The 12500-nt window shown below is 44.0% G+C and overlaps 1 protein-coding gene across 1 annotated transcript in view; it reads right to left on the reverse strand.

Annotated features, from left to right (window-relative positions):
• Positions 1–12500, reverse strand: part of LOC134455805 (cadherin-18-like) — a 233906-nt gene that overhangs the window by 118606 nt on the left and 102800 nt on the right. The gene's annotated exons all lie outside the window — the stretch shown is intronic.

The following is a 12500-nucleotide window of genomic DNA, read 5'->3' on the forward strand; positions in this document are numbered from 1 at the left end:
CACACACACACACACACACACACACACACACACACACACACACACACACACACACACACACACACACATCCATACCAATCACCCCATCCCCACGCCTGAACTTACTAGGAGGTCTCTTGGGCTTCAAGTTGAGTGTCGCTGATCTGTGTGTGTGTGTGTGTGTGTGTGCGCGTGCGTGCATGTGAGTGCGCGCGCACGTGTGTGTGTTTCTGGCTCTAGATGTTCTCTGTCAGGCAGGCAGGCAGGCGACAGGTCCCCCACTATCTGATCCCCAGGCTGCCACTGCCAGTCTCCCAGCCTGACTTGTGCTAACATGCTCTGTCTAATGCAGCCCTCTTCTTCTCTACTTTATTTAATCTCTCACCTCTTTCTTTTCCCGCTGTCAATCACCAGGGTATTTTTTAACACCCAGTCTCTGTTACCATCTGCCCCCCCCCCCCTCTCTCACACACTCTCTCACACCATTTCATTTTTTCAACCCCTCAGTGTCACATCATGTCCTTTCATTCTGTGCCCAATTCCAAAATTAAATTTAACGTCCTGTCAAACTCTTTTTTCTTTTTTAACAAAGCGAGGTTATGCACCCACCTGAGCCAGCTGCTGAAAAGTGGTAATGATAAGGCATATATGTAGCGCGTCACTCACACTAATCTGCCGCTAAGTACTGTAACTGCAATGACAAGGGAATTATGCGAATAGAGTAAGTGTGAAGTGCGTGTGTGTGTGTGTGTGTGTGTGTGTGTGTGTGTGTGTGTGTGTGTGTGTGTGTGTGTGTGTGTGTGTGTGTGTGTGTGTGTGTGTGTGTGTGTGTGTGTGTGTGTGTGTGTGTGTGTGTGTGTCTGTGTGTGTGTGTGTGTGTGTGTGTGTGTGTGTGTGTGTGTGTGTGTGTGTGTGTGTGTGTGTGTGTGTGTGTGCCTGTGTGAACCAAGGTCTACCTTGTATCGTTCCCTGTGTGTCTCCTCAAAAAAAACACTTGCCATAAGATACTCAGAGGCCACAGAGACAGCTGAAATTCAAACTCCACACACAATACCAGATCATTCTGACATGTCCAGACAGAGTATTGAACCCTGTGACTAAGCGAGGTCAACCTGCAACAGACCAAGTTTCGAACCCACAACCTCATAGCAAACTTTGGCATGGGAGATTAGCCTGAAGCTTATCTGTATCAGGCTTCTGGAGAGATGTTTTCTAAGGCTCTCATGTGAAAAACAAAAGTGTCTTGAATACAGCTCAACACAATAGAAAAGAGACACAGTAGAAAATGTTGTTATACTAATTAGGTGCAATTAATTGACTTTTCACCTGACAATCTCTCGCATCACACTACTGAGCCATGGCACAGCGCTGAAAAAGGAACCACAACAATTATGGAGGCAACAGCTCTTAATTTGATTTTAATTTACATTTGCACATAAACAAGGACGTTAAACTAGCCAGGCTGTGCCTTAGTGACGCAGCACTTTCAGTGTTACAACTAGTCAGGTCAAGAGCAATGCAAGTACTTTCTGAGTTTCCAAAAATACGGGAACTCCTCCCACTTTCTCGGTAAGCAAACAACCATAAGCAAACCAAGGGAGGCGGGTCAACCATGCCGTTTGGGAAATGTTAATTGCTATGCTCTTGGTCAGACCAAGTCTTGAAGAGATTTGAACGTCGATGATTATCAGGCTAACGTTAAACAAGCATAATAAACTAAAACCATGCTATCAAATGAGCTACGGTACAAGCTTAGTCAGAACGGTGTCTTCCTGAGGAGGTATGTTTAGTAACGTAACCATCTATTCTGAGATAAGAGCTGAGCTAACTGTCATCTGTTGTACAGCGTGTAAAATGTCAGTCAAACTCAAACTAACCAGCTGCTAAGGAGTGATAAGGCACATAGGCATACGCATGTAACATGGTATTCTACATGTTAGGTAAAAAGAGACATGCGCTTTATTTGATTTTTTTTTGTCGAATTACATGAATTTACCTCGCCTTACCATAACTGAAATCTCAAAGAGCTAATTGTTAATTGGCACAAGGTAATAGCCCTGCTAGCTCCCACCTCAATGCTAAAGCATATAAAAGCAGTGTGTGTGTGTGTGTGTGTGTGTGTGTGTGTGTGTGTGTGTGTGTGTGTGTGTGTGTGTGTGTGTGTGTGTGTGTGTGTGTGTGTGTGTGTGTGTGTGTGTGTGTGTGCGTGCGTGCGTGCGTGCGTGTATGTGTGTGCGTGTGCGTGTGCGTGTGCGTGTGCGTGTGCGTGTGCGTGTGCGTGTGCGTGTGCGTGTGTGTGTGTGTGTGTGTGTGTGTGTGTGTGCGTGCGTGCGCGCGCCTGTGTGGGTGTGTGCGTGTGCGTGCGTGCGTGCGTTTGTGTGTGAGCGCAGTGCCATGCATATTTTATTGGTAAACACAGCTGTGGTGAGTCACACAGTCTACACTCATACTCACACATACAAACACATGCATCATACCACTGTCTGTATTGTAATATGATGCAAACTCCCACACTGCTCTATGTAGACAGTAAGCAATACCAATGAAAATGAATCTTGTGTATGAAAGTGATATGTCTTTCCCCCACTTCCTCCCCTCTCCCATGCCCTATGACTAAGGCTGCTTACACACAGTGGTCGATGTGAGTAACGTGAGCTAACATGGGTTAACATATGTAAAAAAAAAAATGTTATCAGCCGTTAATGGGTGATGCAAGCAGGGACGCTGCTAAGGTTTTTGAGGCCCTATGCATAAATGGTCAGGAGGCCCCCTTCATAATTAAATAATAATAAGCTTACTAATAATATTTTTTGTAATCTCATTTTAGGAGGCCCCTATTTTGGGGGTAAAGTTGTTGGTGCCCTAAGTGCTCTGTTCACTTTTCTTACGCCTAGCGGCGGACCTAGACGCAAGTGCCTTCTTCAATGACGATGCATGTAGCGCTTCAAGTATCACAAATTGATGCGACGTGTATTGCTACGCATCGGCGTGTAATGGCTAGCAAGAGTAGGGATGCGTAGCCTTGCGGCATGCGTATGCATCGACTCGACTATGTGAGTCTCCTTAGACAGCCAAATGAGCATTATTGGTATGCAGAGTGTTGTGCTGTCGAAGCAAATCTCAAACCTCACGAAGTTCCCGCCCTCCTCGAGATCAAAACTTGAAGAGGAAAATATGAAAACAATTATCTCTCTCTACTTCCTGTGTGTGTTTGTGTGTGTGTGTGTGTGTGTATGTGTGTGTGTGTGTGTGTGTGTGTGTGTGTGTGTGTGTGTGTGTGTGTGTGTGTGTGTGTGTGTGTGTGTGTGCGTGTGTGTGTGTGTGTGTGTGTGTGTCTAATGCGTGTGTGTGTGTGTGTGTGTGTGTGTGTGTGTGTGTGTGTGTGTGTGTGTGTGTGTGTCTGTGTGTCTGTGTGTCTGTGTGTGTGTGAGTGTGTGTGTGCACCTGTTTGTTTGTCAGTGAGGAAGCAGGCTGTGTGGAAAAAAAGAGAAAGAGAGAAAGAAGAATGTGTGAAACAAACAAGGAGAGGAAAATGTATGCTTATGCAACTCACATCTCTCTCTCTCTCTCTCTCTCTCTCTCTCTCTCTCTCTCTCTCTGTGTGTGTGTGTGTGTGTGTGTGTGTGTGTGTGTGTGTGTGTGTGTGTGTGTGTGTGCGTGTGTGTGTGCGTGTGCATGTGTGCACGCTCCAGTGTGTGTTTGTGTATGTATGCGTGTGTGTGTGTGTGTGTGTGTGTGTGTGTGTGTGTGTGTGTGTGTGTTTGAGATCTGTGTGTAGCACAGTGGGTATAGCAGCCCCAGCGACAGGCTGCATTACTGTGTGTGTGCGTGTGCATGTGTGCGCGCGCCAGTGCGCGTTTGTGTAGGCTATGTATGCGTGTGTGTGTGTGTGTGTGTGTGTGTGTGTGTGTGTGTGTGTGTGTGTGTGTGTGTGTGTGTGTGTGTGTGTGTGTGTGTGTGTGTGTGTGTGTGTGTGTGTGTGTGTGTGCGCGCATGTTTGAGAGTGTGTGTAGCACTGTAGGTATAGCAGCAGCCCCAGCGACAGGCTGCATTACTCCTGGGGTCCACAGAAGAGGAGACCTTGGAACAGAGCCACCCCCTCCATTAAACCCGAAGAGATAGCTGCACTCCTCTTCCCTCTCTTCTTACTCTTCCACCTCTCCCTCAACACCTCCTATTATTCACACTCTCTCACCACCTCTCCTGCAAGCAATCTCTCTCTCTTTCTCTCTATGCCTCTCACTCTCCCTCTCTTTCCCCCCCTCTCTCTCTCCATATCCCATCCTCTTTTTTATCTCTCTTGACTTCTGCTCTCCCAATTCCCTCTCTCCTCTTTCCTCTGTCCTCCTCTCTCTGTATTCTTCTCTCATTCTCTTTCTCTTTTTCATCACCTCCCCATCTCTCTCCAGCTCTCATTTTTCATTCTCCACTTCTCAAGCCATCTCTCTCTCTCTCTCTCTCTCTCTCTCTCTCTCTCTCTCTCTCTCTCTCTCTCTCTCTCTCTCTCTCTCTCTCTCTCTCTCTCTCTCTCTCTCTCTCTCTCTCACACACACTCTCTCTCTCTCTCTCCCTCCCTCCTCTCCTCTCATCTCCAATTCTGTTAGATGTTAGGTAGCATCTTTCTCTCCTGTCCCATTCTTTCAAGGTTGACTGAATCTCCTCCCGTCCTCACCCCTCTTTCCTCTTCTCACCTGTTCCATTCTCTGTCTTTTCTCTCCTTTTTCTCTTCCCTGTACTCTTTCCATCCTTGCCTATTCTCTCTGAGGTGAAGGGAGGTCTGCCACTGCTCCACGCTTGTGAGTTGAAAATAGAGGAGAGGAGAGGAGCTGACTGCACTGACTTATGTGTGTGTGTGTGTGTTTGTGCGTGTGTGTGTATGTGTGTGTGTGTGTGTGTGTGTGTGTGTGTGTGTGTGTGTGTGTGTGTGTGTGTGCGCATAGGGTAGGCCTACCTGTTTTTGAGTGGGAGTACACCAGTGTGTTTTTGTCTGTGTGTGCATGCGTGCATGTGTGTGTGTGTGTGTAAAGTAGCACGCGTGGGTGTGTGCGTGCATTCGTGTGCGTGTGTGGTGTGTGTGTGTGTGTATGTGTGTGTGGGAGAGAATGGCAAATTGCCAGTGAGTGTGTGGATGAGGGTTAACTCTCCCCGAAGTCTGACTCACCTTAGGAAGATAGATTTGCTATTCTGCTCAAGGTCTCTTACTTCACTCAAAAATATTCCTATAAGAAGATGTTTTTGTGTTGTCTCTTTGCCTTGAAGACTTTGTACTTGCTCTCAAAGGAATGATGGGGTTAAACTCTTAGAACATGTTTCAAATTCAAAAGCTCACACATGACACTCTTCTATCTGAAAAGAAATTTGTGTCATGAATTTTTCCATCACAAACTGTTAATCTACTTTGAACTGCGTCCCCCTTCATCGTGACTGATTAAATAAGCCAATCAGTGTGTAGTATGCGACTGTGTGCTACTGTGTGTGCATGGGTTGAGTGTCTGTGTCTTGTGCTTCACGTGTGTTTTGTGTGCTTTGTGCTTTGTGTGTGTGTTTGTGTCTGTGCGTGTGCATGTGTATGTGCGTGTGCGTGTGTGTGTGCTTGTGCGTGTGCGTGTGCGTGTGTGTGTGCGCCCACGAGCTTGCGCATCTGAAGCATTTTTTTTTCTCAGTGCAGGCTGAGAGATCTTTAATCAAAAGCATGTTCCTGAGATCAGAGATTTCTTCCCCTCGTCGAATGTGAAATCATGCCGCTTTTGACATAGAACACTGAATTGCATTGTTTTGTGGCGCTTTTCGAAAAGGAAGTGAGGCATTCCTATAAAATGATTAATTGATGTGCTTGGGTGACACACACACAAACACGGCACACAAGGCTAAACCTTTTTTATCTTTTAAAAATTTTGAAAATGTTATCCATGCCTTTATCACCTCCCGCCTAGACTACTGCAATGCCCTAGACGCCGGCATAAGTTTCGCCTCTCTTACCCGGCTACAACTTGTGCAAAATGCAGCAGAACGTCTTCTGACCAAGACACGGAGGCGTGAGCGTAATACTTGATACTTGATACGTAGTACTTGATACCCTCCACTGGCTCCCCGTATGACGCAGGATACATTTGAAGAGTTCAGATGCAAAACCCCCTAAACGCCATTTTTGAAAAAAATGAGTTAGTGATATTGTGTGAATCCTGTCTAAATCTAGATTATATAAATTAAATGTTTTTGTTAAAAAAAATAAAATAAACCGCTCCCCGCCGTGTCTAAAATATCTGTTTAAAATCAAAAACCGCTAAACGCCACTTCACTTTAACTGCAAAAGCCCCTACTTTCAACAACCAATCAGAACGTGACCTGGACCGCGTCACATGCGATCAAGTTTGTAAACAAAGAAACAGCTGATGCCAAAGTCTCCTCAGGAAAGCTAACTTTATCCGGCGACTTTCGGCAAAATGGCAGCTACAGAGAGGCCTGATGACACTGATTATGATGGAATGAGTGAGCCTGTCCTCCAAACAGTGAACGGACGGAGGAAACGCTGTGCTGAGAAAAATAAGCGTCGCCATGTAGCGAAAATACAGCGATATAGTGGCGAAAACTGTGAAAATGCAATAGCCTGCAACCATAACCGACGGATGTGCGCCGCGGTAAAGTTAACAGCGACCGACCTTGCATACTTCAAAAACCAGCTGTACACAACCAAAGACAAGGTGGCACAGGATGCCATACTGCTATCCCACATGGACATCATGCCTGTTAAACGGAGGAGGGAGGACGAGGAGACGAGACAACGACAGAGGGACGTGACCATCAAATACTCGGTTTTAAAGGAGGACAAAACAAGGGTTCCTGTCTGCCAGGCGTCTTTCCTCAGCATTTTCTGTAAGTCAAAACATTGTCTTCCTTCACGAGTGTGCTGTCTGTTGTGCTCACACACAGAGGCACACCCACAGTCACACACTGTACACACACACACACACACACACACACACACACACACACACACACACACTCTACACACACACACACACACACACACACACACACACACACACACACACACACACACACACACACACACACACACAGAGTGAGAGAGAGAGAGTCCTGATCATGTTAGTCCATCTCAAACGGGTGTACCTTTCTGATGTGAATCGCTTTGCTAGTCTGCTATTCCCTATGGCTATTGGCCTTTATCAGCCAACAGTAATGATAGGAGTACACCTAAGATGGGAGACAGTATCATTATTCAGTGACCAGTGTTGGGAAAGTTACTCAAAAACTGTAATGCATTAAGCTTACTGATTACATGTTAGGCTACTGTCTTTTCAGAATAATCCCTTACAGTAAAATATTACTACATTTAAAATCTAAGGCATTACACTACTTTTGCATTAAGCTTACTTTAGTTACTTTCGCCAAAAGAACTGTAGGCCTAAACATGGATCTGGCAATTCATTGCAGTGTAAATCAAGCTCATGAGTCATTACTTTTTCACCTCCAACCCAGGAGGTGTTTTTGGCAGCATGCAGACTAAAAACAACCAGGCTCAGGAATAGCTTCTTTCTGACTCACCACACTGAATACCACTAAAATCCAGGTCATTGTAATGCATTTGTAACTTAAGTTATTTTGCATTGTAACTAGGTAAATATTACAGATTTTTGCCCTGTAATGCCGTACATTACTGCATTACAGTAAAAAGTAATACATTACAGTAATTTTGTAATGCATTACCTCCCAACACTGTCAGTGACTAACACTCACCCATCCCACCACAACCTTGCATAGGCCCCTATATCACCATTATGAAATAAAAGACAAAACAGTAAATTTAAAATGTTCAATAATCAAGGCATTTGATTTATCTTGTGCATTCATTGTGTACTTTTAAAAATGGGAGGTAAAAGACAAAGCATGTGATATTTTGACATAATTTGCATGAATGAATGAATGAATGGATGGATGAAAGCTTTTCTTCGAATTCCTCCTGATTTTTCACAGTAAGAATGAACAGCCAGTCAGCTTCTTTTTTTAATTCTCAACTCTCTCTCCCATTTATTGTCATTATAGGTGTCAAGAAAGACAGAGTTCAGGGCATTGCCAAGCACTGGCTAGAAACTGGCACGGCGCGCCCCGAAAAACGAGGAGGCTCAAGACCAAATGAGGAAGTCACAACCAAGAAGGAGGCAATAAGAGGACACATCAAGTCCTTTGACTGCAGATCCAGCCATTACGCCCGGCGTGGCGCTCCAGGCAGGAAGTACCTACCCAGTGACCTATGCGTCGCAAAAATGCATCGGCTTTTTTTGGAGCAAAATCATCTGCAAGTCACTTACTCACTCTATTGGAGCATTTTTATGTATGACTTTAACTTGGCCTTTGGACACCCGGCCAAGGACCTGTGCTCCACATGTGTGAAGTCCCGGATGGAAATGAATGACCCCACATTAACAGATCAACAAAAGCAAGAAAAAATCATCCTGTACGCCCTCCATCGCAGACGCGCCCGCCAATTTTATAATCTTTTGAATGATGTTGGTGATTCTTTCACTGTGTGTTTCGATATGATGGAGAACCTTGTTCTGCCAAAGTCTGCCATAGGGCAGACTTATTACTCCAGACAGCTGTACTATTATGTATTTGGAGTGGTGCGTCACCATGGCAGAGGGGAACCACAGAGCAGACATGATATCCACCTCTACACCTGGTTGGAGAGTGAGAACTCGAAGGACAGCAATATGATTGCCTCAGCCCTGCAACACTTTTTCACCGCAGTAGCTGCAGACAGCCTCTCCATGCGTCAGTGCCTCCGCCTCTTCTCTGACTCCTGCTATGGGCAAAACAAGAATATCAATGTGCTGGCCATGCTGTTTGCCCTCCATTCTCAGATGTTTCCCCACCTCACCATGAACTATTTCTTTCCAGTCCGAGGACACAGTTTCCTGCCAGCCGACAGGGTGTTTGGCAGGATCGAACAACACATTAAAAAGCAGGCCACCATTCTGCTGCCAGACGAGTATACATCCATCCTTCACAGGCATGGCACTGTCCATCAGTATGGGAGAGATTGGCAGTGCTATGACTTCAAGAAAGAAGCTGCTGCCTTCACCACCCAGCAACGATCCTTCAAAATTAGCGAGGCCAGAGTCATTCAGATCTGTGGGGATAGGCTGGATTGCAAGCCTTCATTTGCTGGCGATTTTACTCGTCATTCTGTGCTGAGAAGAGGGAAGAGGTGGCGTGACTTTGCGCCGGCTCCTCTACCAGATGTCAACTGTGTGAAGCTGGCGAAGAAGAGGGATGTGATGAAGTTACTGCATGAGTTGGGAGTGCCTGCAACTGTGCAGGAATTTTATGAAGAGGCGTTGTCAAGTGCAGGTGACAGGAACATTGAACAAGATCTGGAGGTTGAGTAAAATCTCTCTCTCTCTCTCTCTCTCTCTCTCTCTCTCTCTCTCTCTCTCTCTCTCTCACACACACACACCTTCCATTAAGTCAATGCACTCTTAGGCAGACACAAACACACTACACACGTAAGTCACGATAATGACAAAAATGTATGCATATCTGTTTACACACAGACACACAAGTGCAGGCACAAACTCATAATGGCACACACACACACAGACACACACACCTAAAACAAGTTTGTCGTCTCAGCAATCTTTTGTTCATAATGTAAATTGAATTTTTATTTTATTTATTTATTTATTTGTTTGTTTATTTATGTATTTATGTATTTATTTATTTATTTATTTATTTATTTATCTACTTAATGAGCCAGGCTTGCTTGATGATTGAAATAAGGCAGGGACGGACTCTTGGATCCGGAAGTATGTGAGAGCCTTGAAACATTTGGATAAACATTATGACACACACACACACACACACACACACACACACACACACACACACACACACACACACACACACACACACACACACACACACACACACACATTCTTAAGGGGCACAATGTCACTAAACATGCACACATAACACTCAGACACTCTCACCCAAAAAATAAAGCAGCCTTGTTACCATAGTCAACCCTAGTTAATGTAAACTTAATAATTCTGTTTTTATGTGTACCCTCTCATTTCCTAATGTTGAATTACCAAAAACAGGTTTGTAAAATAGTTGTCATGTTAATTGTCTTGTTAATACATTAAATGTATTGTCTCATACCTCAACTTCATTTTCATGATTAACTTATTTATATCAAGCTCTTTTTACAGCTGTATGATTATCCTCGTTATTATTGTTATACCATTTTGTTATTGTAATTACGATTACTGTGTTAATCTTACTGGCTTTAACTTGCCATTCTTGGCAGAAAATTGCTTGTTGTATGTATTTGTGTTACAATTGAAATACTACTGCAGTGCAATTTAAAAAAAATGATGTAAACAACATGAAAATCTCATTTGATTTACTACTTTGTATCATTTGCTTGGGAAGCATTAAGTCTGCAGATGTGAAGAAAATAAACTTTTGTTGTTGTTTAAACAGTGTGGATTTTCATGTATGAAGATGAGTGTTGGTATTCTTTGGGTATTGCTTAACCCTTTAACTTAAGCCACTACTAGAGTGGCAATGACCAAGACGTAGTGCAATACTTAACGCCCTGTGTCTGGGGTGAGGAACCATTTGCGGCCCTTGAGGCCATTTTATCCGGCCCACGATATAATTTTAATGTTAAGCAGCTTCACATGATATATGACATGTTTTGTAAAGGAATGTTATGAAATACATTTGCAATACAATTAAATTATATCCAGGGGACCTAGAAAAGGTTTTGTCTGTTTTAAAGGTGGTTTCATTCAATATAGGCCTAAATTGCAGGGGGAAATCCTGGTTTGTGTTCATAGTATGGGCCTCGGAGGACTTTTATGGCCCTCGGATGAATTTGAGGTGGCCCCTCCAATGAAAAAGGTTCCTCATCCCTGCCCTATGTTGTGTCATAGTGGAGTGTTGTGTCATGGTGCAGTAGGGCTACTACTTTGGTAACCTTTCAGTGACTATTACAGCAGGTCACCGGCTGGACAGGGTGCCATGAAGGGGCTACAAATACCGTATGGCGCGATTATCTGATGATCATGTGTCCATTAAATTAGATATGAATGGGCCAACCACAACACCAGCACTATTATAACCACCCCATATGTGTGGCATAATCATTTTCAATGTTTCCAGTTGTATCTTTGGTGGTTTTGTAACACTTTCCCATGCCTGTATGGAAAAAATGGATTTAGAGGGTTTTGCACACAAAGCACTAATGGATTTAGCTGGTTTTGACGGCAAAGAAAGAAAATACTTGTTAAAAACAGTAAGTTGGCTGAAGTAACATTTGTGAAATTTACACAGTGTTTTCCCTAACTAATGTCCTTGTGATTTCAATTAAATCTAGGTTTCTATACCTAAATACAAAGGCCTGATAAAAAATGGTGTTTTTCTCAAAAAGTGGTCAAGTGGAGTTAGGGGTTTTTGCATCTGAACTCTTCATTTTAAGATAGTTTTATTTGTTTTTAAAGACCTACACGGTCTGGCACCCCCTACCAAGCTGATCTTTTAACTGAACAGAGCCACTCCAGGGCCATCAGGTCAGCCGACAAAATGTGCCTTGTGGTGCCCCGCTCCAGACTTCAGTAAGACTAAGAGTAGAGGGGACCGGGCATTTGCAGTTGTTGGCCCAAAACTGTGGAACGGGGTCCCTCTTCACATCCGCCTGGCTCCCTCCTTAGCTGTTTTTAAAACAGATCTAAAGACTCATTTTTATGCCCAAGCTTTTATTTCCTCTTGATCCTATTCATGTCTTTTTAATCTCATCTGGGCCCTATTGACTTACTGATTTGTTTGTTTATTTATTGTTTTAACCCATCTTTTTTACCCTTCTTATGTATTGACATTCTTGTGTGATCTTCATTTGTTTATTTAGATAGGTCTATTTGTTCTTATTGATACTGACTTCAGTATATTTTCCAGTCATACCGTATCCACTAATGCCTGTGTTTTTATTTTGTGTGTTTTATGGATGTCTCCATGTCTTTTGTCTATGCTGCTTTATGTTGTTTGAAGTCTTTTTTTACTTAGGCCCTCCTGTTAGCACTTTGGTCAGCTGCTTTTGTTGTGTTAAAAGTGCATTACAAATAAACCTGGACTTGACTTGACTTGACACACACAGGCTTGCGCGTGAGCACACACACACACACACACACACACACACACACACACACACACACACACACACACACACACACACACACACACACACACACACACACACACACACACACACACACACACACACACACAAACACACACACACACACACAAATCCCTGCTTGCAGTTATTCATTCCAATATGCCCCTCCTGCATTCCTCTGAGGCACTTTCATCTCTGCTCTCTCTCTCTCTGCTCTCTGCTCTCTCTCTCTCTCTCTCTCTCTCTCTCTCTCTCTCTCTCTCTCTGTCTCTGTCTCTCTCTCTCTCTCTCTCTCTCTCTCTCTCCTTCTCTCTCTCTCTCT

This window comes from Engraulis encrasicolus, chromosome 9, assembly GCF_034702125.1.
Source record: "Engraulis encrasicolus isolate BLACKSEA-1 chromosome 9, IST_EnEncr_1.0, whole genome shotgun sequence".
In the NCBI taxonomy this organism is placed as follows: domain Eukaryota; kingdom Metazoa; phylum Chordata; class Actinopteri; order Clupeiformes; family Engraulidae; genus Engraulis; species Engraulis encrasicolus.